The following is a 26,094-nucleotide window of genomic DNA, read 5'->3' as shown; positions in this document are numbered from 1 at the left end:
AAGTCAGATTTGGAAAACTGTAGCCCAGGAGCCAGTTCTGAATTTATTGCACCACATCCAGGTTCATTCCCTTCTGTTTTGTCTGTGATTGCTTTCTTGCTGCGATGGGTGAGTTGAGTATGGCCCCCAGAGTTGAAATCTTTACCATCCAGCCCTTTTGAATAGACCACTTGCCAGTCCCTGCAGAGTCTATCCCAGTGCTGCCCCTAGAAATAGGATGCCAGCTGCACACGCGACCTTATGCTTTCTGGTAGCTGCCTTAAAAAAAGAGTAAAAAGAAACAAGTGTTATTCATTTTCAAAATATGTCATTTAACCCAATCTATCAAAACAGGATCATTTCAGCACAGAATCAGTGTAAAATATTACTTTGGAAATTTTTCTTTTTCTTTTCTCCATATTAAGTCTTTGAAATCCGGAGCGTATTTTGCACCTACAGCTCATCTCAGTTGGTACTGGCCATGTTCCAAGGGTGGCCATGTTCCACCTGTGTCTGGTGGCTGCCGCGCTGGGCAGCGCAGCTCTGATAGACCCTATGTGTAGGACTTGCTCTGAAAGTGGACGTGTTGTATGCCTGGCTTGGGTTTGGGAGGGTCTTGCTGCCAGCACACAGTATCTGTGGCTATTGCTGGCTAATGAGAGAAATGGGACAACTCTCTGCAGGGTCCCTCAGAGACTGACTCTGACCTGGGCCCCTTGCAGACTTTGAGGTTCTCTGTGTATTAGAAATGGAAGAAATGCTAAACAGGGTCACAAAAGTGGGTAGCATGTTTTAAATATTTACATTTAACAAAATTACATCTGAGGCATAGAAGATAAAGTGGTTATGTATAATCCTGTTAGGAGATATGGGGAGGAGTCTACATTTGGGGATTGTTGTTTATGAGTGGTGTGGATCTTGGTTCTGGGAACTCTGATGTGGGGGAGCACTGGGGAATGTTTCATTATGTTTCCATCTCAACAATTTAGCTGTTGTTTCATGAGCTCTCATTACCATGCATCCAGTGATAAAAGTTAAAAAATGTGCATCTTAGAATTGATGAAATGGGGTAGGTTCTAGGCTCTGCGCTAGTTTGCGGGGGTGTAATGGAAAGGAAAAAGAGACATAGCCTTTGGTCCTGTGAAGATCGACATTAATCAAATAACCACACGTAGGTGTTATACTCTTACGTCCAGTAATTACAAACAGTGTTACAGGCCATCAGGAGAAAGCATAGGAAGCTATCAGAGCTTACAACCAGATGGACCTGATTGAGTTTGCACTGTCAGGGAGGTGAGTGGTGGAGGCGGGGGCGGGGTGGGGGGCGGTCTGCGGAGGCTTCCAAAGGACAGTTTGGACTAAAGACCAACTGGGGATTAAGATGGTGGAAGGGGTGGGAGGTGTTCCAGGAAGGGAGTGTGAGAGTGTGGCCCTCTAGAGAACTCAACTAGAAGGCCTCTGTGGCTAAGGGAGCAAACAGCTGATACAAGAAGAGACTCACAGCTTGGGCAGGTGGCAGTACTGTTCACAACAGCCAAAACGTGGAAACAGCCCAACTCTCCATCAGCAGAAGGGATGAACACAGTGCGGTCCATCCATACAATGAAATATTATTCAGCCACAAAAAGTGATGAAATTCTGACACCTGCTACAACAAGGATGAACCTTGAAAATGTTATGCTAAGTGAAATAAGCCAGGCACGAAAGGACAACTATGGTGTGATTCTACTGATGTGAGGTGTCTAGAACAGGCCAATTCACACACAGAGAAAAAAGGATAGAGGTTGTCAGGGACTGGAGGAGGGAGATGAGGAGGTCGTGTTTACTGGGGACAGAGTTTCAGTTTGGGAAGTGGAAAACTCCTAGAGATGGATGATGGCCATGGTGGCAAAGCAGTGTGAATGCACTTAATGCCACTGAACTGTACCCTTAAAATGTTTAAAATGGTTATTTTATGTTTTTTATATATATATATATCTTACAATATATAAGATTGGGCACGTTTTTTTCTGTGAAGGGCCAGATAGTAAATATTTTTGGCTTCTCAGTCCAGGTGATCTGCGGCACCCCTGCCATTGTAGCAAAAGCAGCCACAGACAGTAGGTGGACATGGTGATGTCCCAGTAAAGCTTTACTTATAAAAACAGGTGCCTGGCTGCATTTGGCTAACCCTAACCCTAATCCTATGGGCTGTGGTATGCCTTGACAGAAGCCCAGTTGTTAACAGTGAGGGATTCTCCTTCCTGAAGCCTGAAAGGGAAGCCCTTTAAGTGATTTAAGTGTAAGACACGATTGCATCTGATTTTAGGAAGGTTAGCAAGCTTCTGTGTGAAGTCGGGATTGGAAATACTCTTTTTCACCACACCTATTTGGGACATCAGAGACCGAGGCAGAGGGCCGATGCTTTTCTGATTGGAGGTTGGCTTGATTTTTATGGTTTCATGAGATCCCGAGGGACTGGGAGTGCTGCTGAGACCTCAGGGTGAGGGTGTGGGAAGGGTTTCAGGAATGCAGGCTACCACTGTGGAAGATGGGAGAGGTGTTTCAGGTTTGCCGGCCATGGTGTCCCCAGATTATGCATCTTTCATACCCCTCCCTGTGTTGACCACAGAGCGAGGTCGAATTTAACCAGGAGGAGAACCTGGCTGGACAGACACACCATCTTCTAATCTATAAGGTGGGGGCAAAGTGAGAGAGGCTGCCCTTTGCCTGTTTGTTTTTTTCCCCAGCATTATTGAGATGTAATTGACAAATAACACTCTGTAAGTTCAAGGTGTGCCATGTGATGACTTAGTACACACACATATTGGGAAATGATTACCACAGTAAGATTATTTAACACATCCATCACCTTGCATAACTACCTTTTGTGTGTGTGCGGTGAGAGCAGTTAAGATTTGCTCTCTTAGCAACTTTCAAGTACTAACAATATACATTGTTAAACAGTCAACACACAGTAAGCTAGATTCCCCAGTACCTATTCTTTTTTTTTTTTTTCCCAGTACCTGTTCTTATACCTGGAAGTTGGTACTGTTTGACCAGCATCTCCCCATTTCTCTCACCCCCCTAGCTCTTGGCAACCACCATTCTACTGTTTCTATGAATTCAGTGGTTTTAGATTCCCCATGTAACTGAAACCATAGAATTTGTCTTTCTCTGACTTATTTCCCTTAGCCTAATGCTGTCACGGTCAATCCACGTTGTTGCAAATGGTGGGATGTTTTCTTTTCTATGGTTGAATAATATTCCATTGTGTGTTATATATATGCCATATTTTCTTTATCTATTCATCCACTGGTGTGCATTTAGGTTGCTTCCATGTCTTGGCTATTGTGAATAATGCTTCAGTGAACATGGGGGTGCAGATATCTCTTTGAGATCATAATTTCATCTTTGGATATGTACCCAAAAGTGGGATTGCTGGGTCACATGGTAGTTCTGTTTTTAAGTTTTCGTGGAATCTCAGTACTGTTTTCCATGGTGGCTGCACTGTTTACATTCTTATCAACAGTGCCTAAGGGTTCCCTTTGCTCACCTCCTCACCCACACTTGGTATCACTTGTCTTTTTCATGGTAGCCATTCTAACAGGTGTGGAGTGATGATATCCCATTGTGATTTTGTATTTCCTTGATGATTAGTGATACTGAACCCTTTTTCATGTAAATGTTGACCTTTTGTAAATTTGCAAATCTTCTTTGAAAAAAATGTCTACTCAGGTATTTTGCCCATGTTTTAATTGGATTTTTTTTTTGCTATTGAGTTGTAGGAGTCCCTTTTGTATTTTGGATATTAACCCCTTACCAGACATATGATTTGTAAGCATTTTTTCCCATTCTGTAGATTGTCTTTTCATTTTTGTTTCTTTGGCTTCTAAGTTTGATACAGTCCCACTTACTTTTCCTTTTGTTTCTTGTGGTTTTGGTGTCATACTCAAAAAATCATTGCCAAGACCAGTATTAAGGAGCTTATTTTTTTGGTCTATTTTTTAAATTGAAGTCTAGTTGCTGTACCACACTGTATGTTACAGGTGTATAATATAAAGATTCATAATTTTTAAAAGTTATACTCCGTTTATAGTTATTAGAAAATATTGGCTATATTCCCCATGTTGTGCAACATATCCTTGTAGTTTATTTTATACCTAATAGTTTCTACCTCTTACCCTCCTTCCCCTTTATTGTCCCTCCCTCCTTCCCTCTCCTCAGTGGTAACCACTAATTTGTTTTCTATGTCTATGAGTCTGCGTCTTTTTTGTTATAGTCACTAGTTTGTTGTATTGTTTTTTTTTTTACATTGTGCATATAAGTGATATCATGCAGTGTTTATTTTTCTCTGACTTATTTCACTTTAGCATAATGCATTCCAAGTTCATCCATGTTGCTGCTAATGGCAAAATTTTGTTCTTTTTTATAGCAAAGTAGCATTCCATTGTGTACATACACCACATCTTTTTTATCCTTTCATCTGTTGATGGACACTTAGGTTGCTTCCATATCTCCGCAGTTGTAAATAATGTTTCTATCAACATTGGGGTGTATGTATCTTTTTGAATTAGTGTGTTTTATTTTTTTTGGGTATATACCCAGGAGTGGGCTTCCCTGGTAGCTCAATTGGTAAAGAATCTTCCTGCAGTGCAGGAGACCCAGGGTCAATCTCTGGGTTGGGAAGATTCCCTGGAGAAGGGAATGGCTACCCACTCCAGTGTTCTAGCCTGGAGAATCCCATGTACAGAGGAGCCTGGTGGGCTATGATCCACGGGGTCACAAAGAGTCCAACACAATTGAGTGACTAACACACACACACCAGGAATGGAATTGCTGAGTCAGATGGTAGTAATCTTTCTAGTTTTTTGAGAATCCTCCATACTGATTTCTGTAGTGGTTGTTCCAATTTGCACTCCCACCAACACTGTATGAGGGTTCAATTTTCTCAAGGAGCTTATTTTAATGGGCTGTGACCAGTGTTAAAAATATGAAATAGACTATCCCAGACTCAATTATGTTGGAATGCATTGCCTTTAATGAGGCTAAGTTTTAGTATTGCTTTGTGAAACTTGTGTCTGATATATAGTCATCCCTCTGTATCTATAGAGGATGGGTTCTGGGACCTGTCGAGGAAGTCCCAGAGTTGCCTCTTTATTTCCATGGTTCCAACCACAGTTTATGTATGATTTATTGAAAAAAAGTGTGTAAGTGGCCCATGTAGTTCAAACCCATATTGTTCAAGAGTCATCTATATACAGATTTTTTCTTTCTCTGGGGGTTCTTCTCACCCTGGACAGCTTTGGTTTGGGAATAAACCCCACCAGGGAGCAGGTGAGAGGCTTTGAGAAGGTGGCCTTTCATTCTGTGGAATGTGGCCAGAGGCACATCCAGAATCACTCAGCTCATTCCGGTTTCAGTTAGTCTGTTTAGTATCTGATTTCTTCTCTCCTTCTGTCTGGTAGCCCTGCTGGGGGTGGTTCTTTGCCTCCAAATTGGCAGGTTTCAGCCTGCCTTTATTTCCTCTCAGTGGGATATGGGGTTTCAGAATGTCTTTCTCAACTTTTTAAAGGTCTTTCTAAACAGAACTGAATCTTTCAAAACCATCGTTTCCTAAGAGTTTTTCAGCACCAACACCCTGCTAGGTTGTGGGTTGGAGGAAGGCTGTGTTTGAGACAGTTTATCCTGGGCACTCTCAGGCATACCCACAGTGGTGCTTAGCAGAGATCTGTTGGGGTTCAGTCCTGTCCCCAGTAGCATCTCATGGGCATTTGTAGAAAAAGCACGGCAAGAAAACGAGAGTATATTTGCAGTAATATGTCTCTCATCACTGGAAGCCTTGCAGCCCAGGTATGTTGGGCTGGATCACAACTGTTGTGATCAGTCTTGGCCAAAACCATTTCTCCTGCTTTATATGCATCCTCAAAGATGTTTTTACTTTCTTCTTTCCCTTTTTTCTTCTCTTTTGCATTTGAGTTTATGAGTGTGATTTTACTCCTATGACATTACTAAAACACACACACATACACATACACAGAGGGGGGAAAAACTATTTTTTTCCTCCGGTAAAGTAATACCTGATTATTGTGGAAATTGAGACAACACAGGAAATATGATGAAGACAGTGGAAAGTATATGCTAGTCCTTTTGTTTTACACATGCACACACACACAACACGCATTCTCACAGGGGTTAAGTCACTCCCAGTGGGGCACAGATTGACTTTTAGGGGAGTGAGGTGAGGAAAAAAAAATCCTTGATATAATCTTTTGCAAATCTCCATAGAGCAATATATGTATAGATACTCAGTATATCTGTGGTATTCAAATTTCCTTGGGAGTTGGGGGTGATGATTAGAAAAACCATCTATATAGTTTCTTTAGGGGTCATTGAAAAAAAGTCTGGGAAATGCCTACATAGATCTGTGGATATAATCCTGTGGATAGAGTTAGGCATAAACATTGAGGGTTGTTAAGTCTCCCCAATGTTCTTAGCGGTCTTTCTTTCTTCTCCATCAGCCTTCATGGCCACATTTACATAGGTAAACTGGCACTGGTTCCTTACAGTCAGCCGTGTGAAAAGTTAAAAGGGAGCAACCTCAAAGACTCTGGTTGTCTTGGCCTTCAGTACATGGATTCCATGGTCATAGTGTTGGAAGAAAGAAAAACCTAACAATTCTTAAGAGTGTGATGAGTTGTCTGTCTTTAATCCCCCCATTTGTCCTCCCATCACATAAATGACTTGCTTTCTCTTGTCAGAGCATCTGAAAGGGTAAACTGGATTTCTGTAAACTGAATCAGCTTTTAAATGCATAGGAGTAGCTCAGTATTGAAAAAGAATTCTATTGTAACCCTCTCCCCCTTTTGGCAAATTCCTTTTAAAAGGTAATTTCCAATTATAACTTTGTTTTAATTACACAGTTAATTCCCAAGTATAGCTTCATGTGGAAAGTAAAAGCAATATAAAATGTAAACCATCCAAGGTCAGAGTCCCCTTCCCCTGGCCATAGAGAACACCTAGAGCTTCTCTTAAGAAGAGTCCTTATGTACATAGGTTGTGATTGTGTGCATCTGTAATATCTCTACTTCCCACTCTTCATAATTGGAACCACAACGTATGGCTTTTCCAATGTGACTTGCCTTAATTAGTCCTGCATAAATATAAACATCCCACGTATGACTTTCTCATACCTTATCTCTCTTAGAAATTCTTTTGTGTCCCCAAAGCTCATCTAGAACATTGTTCCTATCTCTGCTTTCAGCCCTCTGTATCATTTCTGTATGAGCACAATTCCCCTCTGCCCTCTGGAACAGAGTATGAAAACCTCAGCTGACCTGGGAGCAAGGAGAACAGGCTGGATGAAAGCCACACTCAGTCCTCATTCTGACCCTTCATTCCAGTGAGTTCACATTTCTATATCTGAGATATATGCCATTTATAGTTCGTATGAGAACAGACTCTCCTCGACAGATTCCTTATGTAAATAAGACTTCAGGGGGGCTCTCTTCATTTATTTTAGAAAACTAATTATCGGCAAGCACTTAGACTCTCTGACATACACCTACAGATCATTGTGCTAATTAATATGACACTCATTAATATATTTATAAGGGCAAGAGTAAGTGATTAGTTTATATACCATAGCATATTCATTAAAATAGGAAGGCTTCTGCTAGGCTCATGCATGAGATTCTTTTAGGTCTAACTAAGCATTCAGACACACAAGATTAATACCGATCACATTTGGCATCTGATTGTTGCCGGGCAGCATCAGGCCTCTCTTCCGTGGGTCCCTGGGGGCTGCTCTTCCTCGCCTTCACCTCCAAGTGGTGGTTCAAGTGCAAGGTGGTGAGATACACATTAAGCAGGTGTGGGAACCATCCTGGCTTAGGGCACAAGAACTCTGGTAAAAACTCCATCAGCACAGCTGCTAGGGTCCCCACAGGGGACGTGCCCAGCTAGAACAGTCATGCTGCTCCAAGATCCCCGAAGGCTGTGGATTCCTCATCAGGTATTTCAGGTTCATACGGGAACTCCCCGTCTGTATGCAGTTTACCCATCAGAGGCCAATTCTGCCACTAGCAACGGGGTCTATTAACAGAGTCGACATTCCCCCTTGAGATTCAAAGGATTAGGGCTAGAAAGTCAACCTAAGGTCACATTCCCATCTGCAGAAGATGAAAAGGTTGAGTTCACCCTTCACCTACAGCCTCTCTTGAAAACTCCTGTCATTTTTAAATGCCTCTGATTCGCAGTGAATTTCTTATTTTGAATCAGTGAGGTCTTTAGTAAGGTCTTTTGTAATTCATATAATAATATATAACATGTATACATTATATATGGTCCCATCACTTCATGGCAAATAGATGGGGAAACAGTGGAAACAACGGCAGACTTTATTTTTTGGGGCTCCAAAATCACTGCAGATGGTGATTGCAGCCGTGAAATTAAAAAACGCTTACTCCTTAGAAGGAAAGTTATGACCAACCTAGACAGCATATTAAAAAGCAGAGACATTACTTTGTCAACAAAGGTCTGTCTTGTCAAGGCTATGGTTTTTCCACTAGTCATGTATGGATGTGAGAGTTGGACTATAAAGAAAGCTGAGTGCCGAAGAATTGATGCTTTTGAACTGTGGTGTTGGAGAAGACTCTTGAGAGTCCCTTGGACTGCAAGGAGATCCAACCAGTCCATCCTAAAGGAGATCAGTCTTGGGTGTTCATTGGAAGGACTGATGTTGAAACTGAAATTCCAATACTTTGGCCACCTGATGCGAAGAGCTGACACATATGAAAAGACCCTGATGCTGAGAGGGATTGGGGGCATGAGGAGAAGGGGACGACAGAGGATGAGATGGTTGGATGGCATCACTGACTCAATGGACATGAGTTTGGGTAACTCCGGGAGTTGGTGCTGGACAGGGAGGCCTGGCGTGCTGTGATTCATGGGGTCGCAAAGAGTTGGACACGACTGAGAGACTGAACTGAACTGATACATTATATATAACATAATTATAATTATTTGCCATAAAATATATGCTTATTAGGTTTTTTTTTTTTGGTTAAATATTGTCCTTACTTTGCATAAGAAAGTTATGTTCACAGCTGAAACTTCCCATTCACCCCTGACCCATGCCCTCTGGTCTAGATGCCAGGCTCTCTTCCCTAGGACTGGAACAGGAGTAGACTCTTACTCTCATGGACACCTTTCCTTTCCCTCAAGCTGCTGAACCTTTCAGTCCTGTGAGAACTCCAGTGAAAGTCATTTAGAATAAGTTTGGCCTTCCAGATAGTAACAAGACTATCTCTCTCTGTTTGCCCTAGAGGCTTATAAACTCACCACAATGAATTATCCATTGCTACCCTCCTATTGACATAGCAGCTCAGAAGTTGCACAGTGAAAACTCAGCTGGACAATGTGCCAATTGTATTATGACATCTTGGGGTGAAGCATGCTGTGGGTTGGGGAGCAGGTATTTTGTTGCAGGTGCCTTGTACAAGGAATAACTGAATTTTGTATAGGTGAGATTTGTTCTATGTAGAGTCATTCTGCTTCCCCAGCCCTGCCTCTGTCTCTTGTTATTTCTTTTTAATGTTGAGAGTTTCCTCAGGTCTCTCATAACAACTCCACCTGGGGTAGCTCCCTGTTTTAGAATGAGCTTGGGGCAGCCCCAGGGCTTCCCAGATGGCGCTAGTGGTAAAGAACCCACATGCCAATGCAGGAGACATGGGTTCAATCCCTGGGTTGGGAAGATTCCCTGGAGGAGGGCATGGCAACCCACTCCAGTATTTTTCCCTGGAGAAATCCCCATGGACAGAGGAGCCTGGTGAGCTATAGTCCATAGGCTTGCCCAGAATTGGACACAACTGAAGCGACTTAGCTTGCATGCATGGGACAGCCCCAGTGTTGCTGCTGACTAGTTTGTGACTGCCAGCAAGTCCCACAGGAGCTATTGCTTCCAGTGAGAGGAAGATATGGATGCCCACATCTCGGGGCAGGTGAGGCCCTGCCCGTCCCTGCCTGGGCTGGATGTTACCTGAAACTTTGGTGGACAGACCCTGTCCACCACACGTGTCTCTGCCTGGGGCTTTTTGGGGCCAGTGAGCATGTCTTGCTTGAGCACAGGGCAGCCCACGCCCCCAGGAGCAAGCTTCAATCAACAGGGGTGAGAGTTCATGTGTAAGTTTGTCCTCAGTGAGGCCATTATGATGTATTCTCTTGGAGGGTTCTTGGAGGGGCCACATCCCAGTTGCCCATGGTGGTACAGACCCATCGTAACACATCTGTAAGCTTCCTTCCTTCCCTGCGTCACCTCTCTGCTTCATCATGTTTCCGGGGGCCACTTCCCAAGTATCCTGCTTGTATTCCAGAACCTCCCTCAGGGTCTGATTTTGGGAGAAACGGAACTAAAACAGGAATAAAGGTAATCATTTATATAATCACATTAAGCTCTACACAGAGCCGTATGGACACATTTCTACTTAAAAGATTTGCCGACTGGATGATTGTTATAATAATGCAAATTATAGCTGTCACACATTGTATATTGTATAGCTTACTGTATGCTGGCACTTTATGTGGTGTATTTTATTTAATCCTCAAACATTCCACTTTACAGGCAAAGAAATTGGCTTTAAGAGAAAATGTGCTGCTTCCAAACCCATTCAGACTAGTTAAGTACAGAATTGGGGTTCCTTCTAACCCAAAGTCCATGGTGCCATTGGGGGATGGGGTGAGTAGGAGCCATGGCCCTGGAGTCAAGGGACCTGGTTGGCATCCTGACTTTACCACTTGTTGGCTGTGTGACCCTGGGTAAGTTGATGACCCTCTGTCAGCCTTGATTTTTTCATCTATATAATGAGATTCGTATGGTTCCTAGTTCATAGCATTGTTGAAAGAGTTAATATATGTCAAGTGCTTAGAACAGTGCCTGACCCACAGGAGGGGCTAAATAAGTGCTCCTCATTGTCACTATTTTAAAAAAATACCAGAATCTGTGATAATAACCTTGGTTATTCGTAGGTTTCCTGCAGGGGAATAATCCATTAATAATACTGTGAGGCATAGAAAAGAGGATCTCATAGGACCCCTACTGCTTTTAAGGAGCTTCAGTTCTAGTTTGAGACGACCAGCATATCGTTAAGGCCTAATCTTAATAATGTAAGGCAGCTCAAACACAAAAATAGATTTGGAAGTAGAAACCAAACTTAACTAATTTGTCACCCCCAGCCCTGGGCTCCAAGTGCTTCTGCACAGGGCGGGCTGCGAGTGGCCACATTGCCATGGCTTTCCTCTGTTCCTTCCCTTCTTGCGAGCTGAGTTAGAAAACGTTTTGCTAGATCTCGGGCTTTCCATAAGCCAAGCTCTAGGCTGGAACCACAAAGTTCATATCAGGCTTTAACTAGGGCACTGCTTTCCTTTCCTCCCATCTTGTGGGACATGCAATGTGACTGATACAGTCTTATGAATCTACCAGCCCACCATCTGTAACCCAGTTACAGGTGGGGTAGGTCCTGGTACCCAGAGGGCATGGATACATGGGAAAAGCATCACTGTAAATTCAAGGAGGCAGAGAGTTGACAATTACTGAATACATAGATGGAGGGCCTGACACTCCGTGTGTGTGTGTGTGTGTGTGTGTGTGTGTGTGTGTGTGCGCGCGTGCTTAGTCATTCAGCCGTAGTACTCCAACTCTTTGCGACCCCATAGACTGTAGCCCAACAGGCTCCTCTGTTCATGACATTCTCCAGCAAGAATATTGGAGTGGGTAGTCATTCTCTTCTCCAGGGAATCTTCCCAACCCAGGAATTGAACCCGTGTCTCTTATGTCTCCCGCATTGCAGGCGGATTCTTTACTGTCTAAGCCACCAGGGAAGCCCGACACTCCACATGTGGTAGGGTAATTACTTCTCATTGTAAACGGGAGAGGTCATCGTCTTTATCCCCATTTTACAGACTAGAAAACTGAGGTTTAGGGAGGCTGACCAGTGTCATGCAGCTTTGTACACAGAAGCAGGATGGGAACCCATCCTGACACCAGAGCTCTTGTTACTGTGCCATGCTGGATGTGGTTTGCACCAAGCAGATGGTGTAGAAACCAAAGATTATAGGAATTGTATGCACTAGGGAGCATGGGGGCGTGCTTGCTGGCTTGGGACAGTTGAAAGCCTCCAGGCAGTAGAGAAACTTCTGCTCTCTTGAGGCCCTCCGAATTAAAAGGGCTCTACCATGCTTCTGAAATCCTTGCCATTTTAGAGCCAGCTTGTCCATCAGTGACAGAAAAGTAGTAAGCCTCAAGGCTAAGTGTGCAGGCAGTAGAGGCAAACAGACTTGGGTTCACATCCCAGTCATGCGACCTCCTGGCCAGATTTCCCTGGAAAGCTAACTTGTCTGAGCATTCATTTTCTCTTTTGCAAAATAGAGACGGTTATAGTAGTTAGAGTACAGAGTTATTGGTGAAGATTCAGTGCTGTGGGTATATACTGTAGCGCATGCACTTGCAGAATATACCCATGCACATCACCGTGTGTATAGACTAGCGTTGTAGTCAGCCTGGAGGCAAGGGAGGAGCCCTGTGCTCCTTTTGTCCTCCTTCCCATTTGTAATCCAGTTCTTCTCATCTCTGGTCCGCCCTTTCCCCCTCTGGGAAGCTCACTGTGGCCTGGGATCCAAAAACAGATTCTTCCACTGCCAGTGACAGAGCTGGGGGGTGACCCCAATCCTCAGTGAAAATGGGGTGTCCTGCTTCCTCAGCTTCCTCAGCAGAGGCTGGTGGTGATGAGGTGCTCTGCCGGGAGCCTGAGCGGTGTACTAAAGACTTTGTTTATTAGGATCTCTGTGTGTTTATGGGGGACACATGGTGATTGGCTAATTGCATTGTGTGGGAGAGACAAGTCTTTGACCTTGACCTGGAGAGGCTGGAGGTTCAGATTCTCCTGGAGGGGAGGGGTCTAGTTCCCTTCAAGAGCTCAAAGAGGTGATTGAGTAAATGTCATGGCCCCAGGCATGTACTCCCAGATTAGCCACACTCTGTAGAAGTGAAGTAGGATATATATCAGCTGCATTCTGATCATAGATTTTGGCTCAGTTATCTGGTATGTGGCTTTCTTCATGACGTAACTATTCTTGCAGCGGGGGATGGCTTTGGTTCAGCGGAGAGGGACTTATTGATGAGCATTCTTCTATTCCTGTCTAGATTTTAAAGATTGACAGGGTTGGTTGTGCCTTCAAATACTTGGGAGGGAAATGTCTCTTTAAAGTTCCCTTAAAGTCTGTTTAAAAAATGTTTTTGAAATTATTTCAGGCTTGTAGAAAGTTTGAAAGAATACTACAGAGAATTCCTTCCTAATTCTCTTCACCCAGATCCCAAACATTAGTGTTTTATCACATTTGCTTTCTCCCTTTATCCACCCATTTATCCATTTGCCTCTCCATCCATCCATCCATATTTCTTTCTGAAACATTTCAGAATAAGTGGCAGACAAATACCCCTTTGATCCTATCTTCGTCAGTATGTATTTCCTAAAATCAAGAGCAGTCCTTTAAATAATTACTATATAATTCCCCAAATCAGAAAATTAACACTGATGAGGTACTTTTATCTAATCTCAGACTTTATCCAAATTTCAGTTGTCTTCATAATGCTCTTAATAGCAAAAAAAAAAAAAAAAATCCAAATCAGGCATTGAGTCCAGTTCCTGAGATATGCTTTATCTTGTAGACCATCTCTCAGTCCCATTCCTGGTGATGGTAGTTATGATCATCTGGTGAGAGTGGCATCTGAGGGAGTGCTCCATAATAAAGTTATTATTTTTCCCATTAAAATGAATAAGCATCTTGTGGGGAGATACTTTGAAACTATGGAAGTATTTTGTTGCTCTTCAAAATTTCACCCCTCATTTTAGCATCCATTATTGATGATTCTTGCCTGAATCTGTTATCATGATGGTTTCCAAATGGTCCTTTTCTAATTCCATCATTTCTTTCACATTTGAAAGGAAGAGTTTTCCCTTCTCCTTCTTGATTTATATCAGTGGGGTCTCATGGATTCTTATCTTATTCATTAGGTTATAATCCTTTACATAATATTATTTATCTTGCTACTCAAATTGTATCAGATTTGCCCAGTGGAAGCCCCATCAAACTGGCTCCGGCATCCTTCAGACACGTTCTCATATTTCTTTGAGCATTGCCTTATTTTCTGGGACAGGAAGTTGTGAAATCTCTATCCAAAGGCAGGTGGTTTTTATTTTTTCCTCAAATATAAGATAATGTGTGTAAAGAGCTGAGCACCATGCCTCATATAAAGTAAGTGTTAACTCTTACCGTTAATGCCATCACTGTGTTGTTAAGATATGCGAGCCCTTGACTCGCAGCCCTCCTGATCTTTTTCTAGCAGCAGCAGGCAGGCAGGCTCTGCCAGACACAGCTGGCTGTCACAAAGGCACAAAGGCTGTCTGTTCTGGTGCCCAGACTCTTAACTCACTCCAAAACAGTCTTCAGGGGGTATCCCCTTAGGGGTCCACTTTTTTTTTTTGAGAAATTAGAAAGTTTATAGAAAGATGTAATGACTCGTATAATGGACACTTAGGTTCCCATTACAAATGAATGTGCCTTAACATTTTGTTCTATTTACACTGCCCCCCAAATAGCAACAACAGCAACAACAGAAACTGACAGATAAAGTTGAAGATCCCTCTGAAAACAGCCTCATTCCTGCCACTTCTCAGAGGCAGCCACAATTCATTCCAGAGTGTGTCTTTCCTGTGTGCCTGTATTATTTTGTATACCTAAAATTTTTATGTAACTGGTATATACATATGTGCATATCATTGTTTCTTGCTTTCCTTCAAGATGTTTTTGAGACCTTTCCATGTTGATACATACATAGCTTCATGTTATTCACATTTCAGTGGCTGTATTGTATATTATACAAATATACAATATGTGTATACAAATATGTATACAATTATGCCATAGTCACATATTTATTGATTCCCCTGTTGATGGACATCTAGGTTGCTATTAAATCTTTACCATAGCAACCAGTGAGAGGGTAGACACATCCAGTGTGGGCGACACACATGTACAAGTTCATGGAGGTAGAAAGTTGTGTTTTCAGCTGAATATAGAAGATTTTGGATTGCCGACTGGGGAGGAGTACGGTCTTCCCTGTGGCTTTCCAGTTGGTTAATCTTCATGCTCCCCTCCAAGCTGTGGAGCATGGTTCATGGTGGGGAGGAAACTCTCCTGCTCTGGAGTAAACTTATTGGAATTTACCGTGGAAATGTATCCATACACTTATTAGTTTTGAAAGTTCTTGGGATGGGATGAGAATGGGGTGGAATTTGTTCAAATGCAACATGAATTCAACAAATTATTTACTGGGCCCCTTTCATGATCCAGCCATGGTGATAAGCATGGTGGACAGAGAGATGAACATGGAGGCAAGTTTCCCTAGTCAGTGTCAAAGTGCTGAAGAAAGAGTAGAGTTTACTTTGTAAAAAGTTTTATTTTATTGAGGTATAGTTGATTTGCAATGTTGTGTTAATTTCTGCTGTGCCGCAAAATGACTCAGTTATACATATATATACGTTCTTTTTTATACTCTTCTCCATTATGGTTTATCACAGGATATTTAAACTAGTTCCCTGTGCTATTCAACAGGACCTCGTTGTTTATCCATCCTTTATGTAACAGTTTGCATCTATTAACCCCAAACTCCCAATTCATCCCTCTCCTACCTCCCTCCCCGCTTGGCAACCACATGTCTGTTCTCTGTGTCTGTGAATCTGTTCCTATTCCCACAGATGAACTTTCATAGATAAATTCGTATTTTAGATTCCACATGTAAATGATGTCATATGGTAGTTGTCTTTCTTTTGCTGACTTACTTCACTTAGTACGATCATCTCTAGGTCCATCTATGTTGTTGCAAGTGGCATTCTTTCTTTTTTATGGCAGAGTAATATTCCATCACACACACACACACACACACACACACACACACACACACACACACACACACACCCCACATCTTCCACATCTTCCTTAACTGTTCATCTGTCTGTGGACATTTATGTTGTCTCCATGTCTTGGCTATTATGGATAGTGATGCTATGAACATAGGAGTGCATGTATCTTTTTGAATTATAGTTTTGTCTGGGTGTATGCCCAGGGATGAGATTGCTGAATCATATGGCAACTCTATTTTTAGTTTTTTGAGGAACCTCCATTCTGTTTTCCATAGTGGCTGCACCAACTTGTATTCCCATCAAAAGGATGACTTTACATTTTTGAAGAAAGAAATACTTGTTCTCCCCCAGGCAGAAGGGAACAGTGCCAAGGAAAGCTCAAGTGAATAAGTGATACCAGGTTCCCTTTTAATGGCACCTTGTGGGAGGTGATTGACTTGGCTGGGCACAGAGAATGGGAAGAAATTTCAATACCCATTTTACTTGATTCAGCTATGGTCAAAGGACCAAAGGTAGGGTTGGCATGTCTGCTATGTGTAAGACTGGCCATTCCCTTTCCAGTTCCAGGGGCAGGCATTTTTCATGGACCCTCTTAGTGACTTCAGAATCCTTCTCAACATAACACCTCGGGAAAGTCACTATCAGTCAGTTGAAGCTGGAATGTTCGATTAATTAATGTTTGTGCATTTCCATCCCTCCCCCAAAGCCCTTCTTTCTGTTGATTAAAATAAATGGTTCTTCTCTTGGTGGGCATGTGACTTCAAATATGAAACAAAGACAGATAAGAAAAAGCTGGAGAAAGAGTGTCACCCTTAAGCTGTTAAAGGTATTTCTTCCCTACTGTTATAGAGCAGCCTGTGGTTTTGTGGTGCCGTGATTATCTTATAGATGCACTCTCCCCAAATCATCCAGAAGTGTTGTCCTGTGGGCCCATTGTTCATGCAAGTCCACAGCTGCTTGGCCGCAAGCAGAGTGAGACATTTTGAACAGTACTGGTATCGGAGCTGTGTGTTCACACAGTGAAATAAGGCCCCACCTGACACTCTGTACCACTGTATGCCAGATGGAAGGACTTGATGATTGAGTTTCATTCATTCATTCATTCATGCATCCTTTTGAATATATAACAATAGTTATTGTGATTACCATGATTAAAGGGAAAGCATTAGAATTAAACTTAGGATTGAGGTGCCTAGGAATAAACGTCCATCTTGCATACAGAAGACTGCAGGGTTTCCTGGTTGACCTCATTTGCTGAGTAGAATTTATGGGTCTTTTTTATCTTTCTTTGTGGTAATGATGTTGAGTTTCTGCTTCTCTTTGCTCTGCCACTGGCAGGCACCAGGCTTCTGGGAGGATATGTCACTTGATTGCCAGATTAAATACCCCAGATCTATTCACTCGAGAGAATGGTATCATTTTCTGGAAAAAACAAACAGGAGGCACTGTTCTCTATCTTGCTATCTGGCCTGTCTGATAGAATTTGAGACAAACCTTTTATTGTGATAAATGGGAAGACAGAAAAGTTCCTCCCAGGGCCAACTTCACCCCTGTGTTTGGCTCCCAGATGGCAACTTGAGTCATCGAGGGCGGCTGCCCAGCACTTTGATTTAAGATAATGGGGGCCGGGATGCAGGAGTGATATCAGCGTGGGGTGGAACGGTCACACTGAGGCAGGCTTACAAGTGAGGCCTTTGAGAGCCAAGGCAGAAGTTGGGAACAAGGCTGGTTACAGCTGAGACCCCAGATATACATCCAGAAAACTGGAAACCATGATGGAGTAGCTGTTGGAAGCCAAGTGTTTGGCCTCAGCATGCAGGTGCGAGATAGCCACGAAACAGTCGTGACTATCCTTATGGAAGGTACTCTGTGTTCCGAAGCTTCTGTGCCCGCCGTGGTCAGGGACCATTTGTGGGTCCACTGCAGAGTAAAATCAGGCCCTGTCTGACATTCTGTACTACTGCGTACCGCATAGAAGGATTTGATGTTTTGTGGTTCATTCATTCATGTATCATACATTTTTACCTACCTGGTGCCAAGTCCTACAGGGATTTCCTGGTGAGCAAATGACCCTCACTTTTCAGGAGCTTACAACTGAGCAGAAAGGAATGCTCAGTTGGCAGACTAAAATAATAGTGTGTGCTGAGCCTTGGGGGCTGTCTTGGAAGGGACAGGATTTAAAGTACGGGTCCCGACTTGGGACAGTCCATCCCCAACTGGTAGTGACCTTTTCTTCTCTTCTCTCCTTGTGTTTGCCCTGAAGCCATTCCCCAGGACATATTTTAGGGCTTCTTTGTTCATTGGATGGGCTAATATTTGAGCCTTCCCTCTTTTCTCTGTTTATCCCAGGAGAAGAATAATGCTGCTGGGAAGTATTCTGACCAAGTTGCCAAGAGCCTGAATTAGTTGTACCCTATTTAATGGTATTATTGGGCTCTCCAGCCCTGCATCAAACACTCACTCATTTACTGATTCTTTCATTCAGAAAAAATGTATTTTTCCAGCACTTAGGATGTGTAGGCTCTGTGTGAGAAGCTGGGGAAGCAGAATTACAAAAAGAAAACAGTATTCCTTTCAAGGAGCTCAGGATTTAGAGGATACAGACTAGAAACCTACATTATAACTCAGTGGGGAAGGGTCTGGTGTAAGGGAAGTAAGAGTAAGACTTAAGGAGCCCAGGTGAAGATAACTCAAAACATTTGAGGAAACCAGGGACAGCTTTGTGGAGGAACCATGATCTCAGGCAGCAGTGGGAAAGCTTTCTGTAGCATTCTGTAGGGGTCAGGTAGTAAATACATCAGCCTCTGCAGCCCAGTGGGTTCCCTGGCATCCACTCAACTCTGCAGTTGTAAGCGAAAACAGCCATAGATGCATATGCAAATGAGTGGGTGTGGCTGTGTTCCAATAAAGCTTTATTTACAAAAACAAGTGAAAGTCGCTCAGTCTGACTCTTTGAGACCCCATGGACTGTACAGTTCATGGACCTCTCCAGGCCAGAATACTGGAGTGGGTAGGCTTTCCCTTCTCCAGGGGATCTTCCCAGCCCAGGGATCGAACCCAAGTCTCCTGCATTGCAGGCAGATTCTTTACCAGCTGAGCTACAAGGGAAGTCTAACAATTCTGGAGTGGGTAGCCTATTCCTTCTCCATAGGCTCTTCCTGACCCAGGAATCAAACTGGTGTCTCCTGTGTTGCAGGCAGATTCTTTACCAACTGATCTATCAGGGAAGCCCTACAAAAACAAGTGGTGGGCCAGATTTGGCCTTTGGGCTGTAGTGTGCCAGTTCCTGGCCCAAGATGAGACCTGTAGAGTGAGTGGAAGTTGTCCAGGTGAAGAGAGAAGGGGAAAGGTATGCAGGCAGAATGGCAGGTGGAAAGGCCTGGAAGGGAGGGTTGCTTGGGGAGCTGAAAATATTTGTGTGACCAGACTGTAGTGTGTATGTGTGTGTGTGTGTGTGGTGTGGTGTATGTGGTGTGGTGTGGGGTGAGAGGGAGGATTAAGGAGAAGCTGTTGGGGAGTTTGGAGTGTCTCCCCGAGGTGATTGGTAGGGAACCTCTGGAAGGACTCTCAGCACTGAGGAGCAGGACCTGTCATGAGTCATTTTAGCTGAGAGGCATTTTGGCCTTGAGGTCTCAGTCCAATTGCTCTGAGCTCTTTTCTTCATGTTTTCCTTTAATTAATTCTTTCAGGTATGTGGTGTCCCTTCCAGGACACAGGAGAGTATGGCTCTGGTAACTTGGGAGGTCATACCATCTGCTCCTGGCAGCTGATAGTAGAGAAGGGGGCCCCTGACCCCACTTCTAGAGCTTCCCATTTCCTCCAGTACCTCCTGGCCTGAGGTTCCCAATTTAGAATGAACGTGGCCAGGGGCTTTCCCCCCGACAGCAGTGAGTTCTCCACCCCCTGCTCTTGCTCTCCTCAGACTAGAGGTATTCGTCAATACTAACGCGAATTAACGGAGTAAGAATAAAAATTTTAGTAACTCTTAAGGCGTCCAGCTGGGGCCCTGGATGCTGCGAATAGGCGAGGTTAATGTTCTCGAATGGTGCTTAATGATTGTCAGGAAGCCTTCAGCAAATCCTTCCTTCCAGCCCTGGTTGTGTTTCGGGATCATGAATCTGACATTAGAGAGAGACGGCCTTTAGGTGTCTGTCCACTGGATGAGGCACAGGTGTGTGGATAATCACCTCACCAGCCTGGATTTCAACCGCCAAATAGGGGTGCGCTGTATCTGGGGAGACCCAGCTGTCAGGATGTCATCTCCTGGGACCCAAGGTTGGCACCGGCTTTGATGTCACTTTCCAAGATCTTGAGACTGAAAACATTTTGTCTTCTGGGAAAATGAGGGGGAATATCTAAGAAACATGTTTGCACAGGGAAGGCACTGATTAATTTTCTTACACCTTTGTTTCATCAACAGTTTGTGTGTGTGGACCTGAGAAATTTCCAATTTTCAGAGAGCTTTTTTTTTTCCCCCAGAGAGCTTTTTGGACTACAACTCAGCCCTGCAGGGTAGTTAGGTGGGTTTGTCCTTGTTCTGACACATAGATGTGTTATTGTTCATTCGCTAAGTTGTGTCTGACTCTGCGACCCCATGGACTGCAGCACACCAGACTCCTCTGTCCTCTACTATCTCCCAGAGTTTGCTCAAATGTCCATTGAGTTGGTGATGCTATCTAATCATCTCATCCTCTGCTGCCCTCTTCACCTCTTGCCTTCAATCTTTCCCAGCATCAGGGCCTTTCCTAATGAGTTGGCTCTTCACATCAGGAGGGCAGAGTTTTGGAACTTCAGCTTTAGCAGCAATCTTTCCAGTGAATATTCAGGGTTGATTTCCTTTAGGGTTGACTGGTTTTATCTTACTGTCTAAGGGACTCTCAAAAGTCTTCTCCAGCACCACAATTAGAAAGCATCAATTCTTTGGCACTCAGCCTTCTTTATGGTTCAACTCTCATGTCTGTACATGACTGCTGGGAAAACCTAGCTTTGACTACACAGATCTTTGTCAGCAAAGTGATGTATCTGCTTTTTAATACACTGTCTAGGTTTGTCATAGCTTCCCTTCCAAGTCTTTTAATTTCATGGCTATAGTCAACATCTGCAGGAGATTTTAGAGAGACTCAAATAGGTAACATTGACTGTGGTTTCCCTCACACCAGATGGAGCCTCCACTCCTTTCTGCCTCTGCCAGCATAATTATGTATTCATACTGTAGTGCAGTGAGTAATAATAAATAATAATAATAATTATTTACTACATCCTTCTAGCCAAGGCTATGGTTTTTTCAGTGGCCATGTATGGATGTGAAAGTTGGACTGTAAAGAAAGCTGAGCGCCGAAAAATTGATGCTTTTGAATTGTGGTGTTGGAGAAGACTCTTCGGAGAGTCCTTTGGACTGCAAGGAAATCCAACCAGTCCATCCTAAAGGAGATCAGTCCTGGGTGTTCATTGGAAGGACTGATGCTGAAGCTGAAACTCCAATACTTTGGCTACCTCATGCGAAGAGTTGACTCATTGGAAAAGTCCCTGATGCTGGGAGGGATTGGGGGCAAGAGGAGAAGGGGAAGACAGAGGATTAGATGGTTGGATGGCATCACTGACTCGATGGACATGAGTTTGGGTAAACTCCGGGAGTTGGTGATGGACAGGGAGGCCTGGCGTGCTGTGATTCATGGGGTCGCAAAGACTCAGACACGATTGAGCGACTGAACTGACTGAACTGACCATATTGTGAGCACTGTGCTAAGTGCTTTACATGTAGTATCAGCTTCTGCCACCCATGCAATAGGTAATTATTATCATCTCTCTTTAGTATTGAAAGAAACCGAGGTGAAAGGTGATCATATAGTTCACCTAGGATGACATCTTCTCCATCAGATATTGACAAACTACCACCTGAGAGCCAAATCTGGTCCTCCACTTATTTATGTAAATAAAGTTTTATTGGAATGCATCACATCCATTCACACTACAATGCCAGTGTTGAGTCATTGAGACCAGAGCCTGAAATACTTGCTCTCTGGCCCTTTCAGAGAATGCTTACAGACTCCTGTCTTTAGCTGAAGTTGTGATTGTAATACGTTTCAGGCCCAGAAGCTGAATTCACAGCCTTACACACACTAGGCCACCTCTATAATTGCCATGCCCGCACCTGTCACTTTTCCTCCAGCAGGTGTTAAGTCTCTCTTCTTTTCTAGACCCTGGACTGTGAGTTCTTTGAGAGGAGGGACGCTGTGTCATTCATCTGTTTCACTTCTTTGCTTAACACAGCACTGGTTGCAGAGTTAAAGGCTCAATGAGTGTTTGTTGAATGACCAGGTGAACGGGTAGGTGGTTGATTCTCCCAGCACCCCCAGTGTTGGGCGCCGCCGCTTCCTACCCTCAGTCTAGTGCTCTTCCCATTACAGAGTGAATGTGAAAGAAGCTGCGTAAGGAGGGCCCTTGACCAGTGTGCTTCTGTACGTCAGGGAGGGAGGTGAGTGATGTTGTCCCTGGCAAAGACACCTGCCCCATGGTTTCCATCTCCCGCCTGCTGGCAGAGTAATGTGGAAGCAGCTGGCAGAAGCCAGAGTAAGCAATCTTTACTGTTCGTTTGGGCAAATCTCATGGAGTTGTCCTTGTCTGGAATTCAGATTCTGAATGTTCCTGACACCCTATTCTATTCAAGCAGCGTGTGTCAACCAGTATAGTGAGCACAATCCCGAGTGTGAACTCGTGCAGACCCTTTACTGGAGCTTCTGCACTAGGCCTGAAGGAGAGGGGGGGCTCTGTCACTCAGCCAGGAATCCCAGGAAGGGGCCAAAGCCGTGTCACCCTCCTCAAAGGGCAGCTGTGAGGCCAAGCCCAACGGTGGGCCCAGAGGGATTCCATCCAATGCTAAGGCCACAGAAAATGAAGTCTCTAGCAGACAGCTTTTTTTTTTTAAAGCAGGAAATGCAATTTACATGGAGTTTACAATCTTTTTTAGGGTGCTGCTAACCTCCTTTCACAAGAGGAACCCCGTGTTTCCTGAGCACTAGTTCCCTATCTGTGTGCATCTTAGCATCTTCCCATTTCTCAGATGGGGAATTGATGGTGTAAAGAGCCCAGGGAGGAGGCAGTCTGGATACTTGAACTCTGGGCTATCCGGAACCAAAGTTAGGGACTTTGGCCTCTCCCCATGTTTGCAGTGACTCCCGGTGTGGCTTGGCTGTAGGTGGGGCAGCAAAGAAGGCTTTGACCTCAGACGCTGCTTCCTACCTGAGCCCCTAGGTGTCTGCAGCTCCACGCAGGCCACGTCCCAGCATTGCCCGCTGCTGTCTGGGCAGTGACGGCAGCACGGTCGTTAGCCTTGCTCAGAACCTTTCATGCTTTGATGCCAGCGGACCTCACAGGTTGCTCAGCAGGCACTGAGTTCTGAGTTTTTCTCCATTGTCCATTTATGTTTTCAAGAATATTCCCGAAGTATAGGGTGGCTAGGGGATCTTTGGGAGCCAGAGGGGCCTCTCAGAAGTTAATGTTCCATTCCGGGTTATAATGGACAGCAGCTGGGATGTCTGCCTGGGCCAATTTGCTGTGAACAGCTCGGCAAACTTGGCCTTCAGGGGGGAATTTTCGAGTTTACTTACCCGTGGCGAGCACAGGTGTAACCAGAGTGACAAAGTCGTTGGAGGTGGGGACACAGTGGCTGGTGTGTTTGCAGTTGGTCTTTTTCTGATGCGGCCACTTACTTTCTCCCTCTGTTTTCCTTCTCTGACCCTTATCATTGTGAGAACATCCCATGCTTCCCAGTTTTCTTTTCTTTTGAGCCTCTTTATTTCCAGTTTTAAAAACTGAGCATTAATTTACATGCACTCAAAAATACAGGTTTAAAGTTCAGTGAATTGCAATAAATGTATATCCCCGGATACTCACCACCCCAGTCAAGGTACAGAACATTTCTCATCCACTCTGGAAAGTTCCCTTGTGCCCCGTTCTCCAGCTGTTTACCCCTACCTTGAAGGCAACCACCATTCTGATTTTTATTACTTTATAAGAGGCTGAAATATCTTACGAAACTTCATTACAAACAGAATCCTGCCTTGTACATACACTCTTTCATGTCTGGCTTCTTTCACCCAGTATGATGCTTTTGCGCTTAATCTGTGTTGTTGTGTGTATCAGTAGTTTATTCTTCTGTATCACTTTATTGTGTGTGTGCTCCATCACTCAGTTGTGTCTGACTCTTTACAGCCCCATAGACTGTAGCCTGCCAGGCTTCTCTGTCCATGGGATTTTCCAAACAACAATACTGGAGTGGGATCCCATTTCCTACTGCAGGGGATCTTCCCAACCCAGGGATCGAACCTGAGTCTCTCACTTCTCACGCATTGGCAGGTGGGTTCTTTACCACTGGCACCACCTGGGAAGCCCATCACTTTATTATTATCTGTTAATAATACCTCATTGTGTGACGACACCACAGTTTATTTATCCCTTCTCACTGTACTTTTTTCCTAGGGCTGTTATAACAAAGCAATACAAACCTGGTGACTTAAAACACCAGAAATGTATTAACTCACAGTGCTGGAGGCCAGGAGGCCAGAAGGCCAGGTCAGGGTGATGATCGAGCCTTACTTCCTCTGAAGGATATAGGGAAGAATCCGTCCTTGCCTTTCCAGCTCCTAGCAATGCTTAACATTTCTGGGCTGGTGGTTGCATCATTCTAATCTCTACCTCTGTCTACACAGGGCCTTCTTCTTCCCTCTTCTTATAAGCACAGCAGTCAGTAGATGTCAGGCCCCCTCTAATCTGATATGACCTTATCTTAACTTGATTATACCTGCAAATACCCTATTCCTCTGCGAGGTCATAATCATAGGTCCTAGGTGGTTAGGGCTTCAGCATACCCTCCCCCCCAACCGCCCCCCCCCCCCGCCACCAAATTGGGTTCATTTATCTATTTATAGCTGCACTGGGTCTTCATTGTTGTGCTTGGGCTTTCTCTAGTTGCAGTGAGCGAAGGCTACTCGGGTCCAGTACTCGTGGGGCACAGGCTTCAGTAGTTGTGGCGCGTGGAATCTGCAGAATGTGGAATCTTAGTTTCCTGACCAGGGATCAAACCCATGTCCCCTCCTTTGGCAGGCAAACTCTTAACCACTGGACCATCAGGGAAGCCCCTAACATATCCTTTTGAGGGTACAATTCAGCCCCCTACACTCACATTTATTGACATTTGAGGTGTTTCCAGTTTGGGACCACTAAGAATAAATCTGCTAAGAACATTCCATACAAGTTTTTTTTTTTTTCTTTTTGTCAATGTATATTTTCATTTCTCTCGGGTAGAACCTATGAGTAGAATTCCTAGGTTGTAGTGTATGTATATATTTAACTTTTTAAGGCTCTGCCAAACTGGTTGTACATTTTACAGCTCACCAGCAGTGTAGAGAAAGTCAGCAAGTCTGTATCAGTGGTTCTCAATGTGGGACAACTCTGTCTCCTAGAGGAGATTTAGCAACATCTGGAGACATTTTGTGTTGTCACAACTTGGGGGGAGGGTGCTGCTAGCATCTAGCTCCTGGGTGGAGACCAGGGGTGCTGATAAACATGGAGCAGCCCCCACCTTCACCCTCCTCTCTTCAGCAAAGAATTTTCAAACCCAAAGTATCACCAGTGCTGATGCTGAGAAATTGTTCTATATCCTTGTCACCACTCAATGTTGTCAGGCTTTTGATTTTGTCCTTTTAATAAGTATGAAGTGGTACCTTGTTATGTTTTTATTTGCACCAATTAATTGATTTGCATTTCCCTCATCCCTAGAGGCTCAGAAAGTAAAGAATCTGCCTGCAATGCAGGAGACCAGAGTTCAATCCCTGGGACGGGAAGATTCCCTGGAGAAGGGAAAGGCAACCCACTCCAGCATTCTTGCCTGGAGAATCCCATGGACAGAGGAGCCTAGTGGACTATGGGATAGCCAAGAGTCAGACACAACTGAGCAACTAACACTTTTGGGGGCTTCCCAAGTGTCTCAGTGGTAAAGAGTCCATCTACCAATCCAGGAGACACAAGGGAGGTAAGTTTGATCCCTGGGTCAGGAAGATCCCCTGGAGTAGGAAGTGGCAACCCACTCCAGTACTCTTGCGTGGAGAATTCCATGTTCAGAGGAGCCTGGCGGGCTGCAGTCCATGGAGTCACAAAGAGA

At 44.1% G+C, this 26,094-nt stretch overlaps 1 protein-coding gene across 2 annotated transcripts in view; it reads left to right on the top strand.

The window, feature by feature from the left end:
• Positions 1-26,094, top strand: part of KSR2 (kinase suppressor of ras 2) — a 426,399-nt gene that overhangs the window by 164,925 nt on the left and 235,380 nt on the right. The gene's annotated exons all lie outside the window — the stretch shown is intronic.

This window comes from Cervus elaphus, chromosome 5 (assembly GCF_910594005.1).
Source record: "Cervus elaphus chromosome 5, mCerEla1.1, whole genome shotgun sequence".
Taxonomy (NCBI): domain Eukaryota; kingdom Metazoa; phylum Chordata; class Mammalia; order Artiodactyla; family Cervidae; genus Cervus; species Cervus elaphus.
Note: the sequence above shows the minus strand (reverse complement) of the source record. Positions and strands in the feature narration are given on the sequence as shown.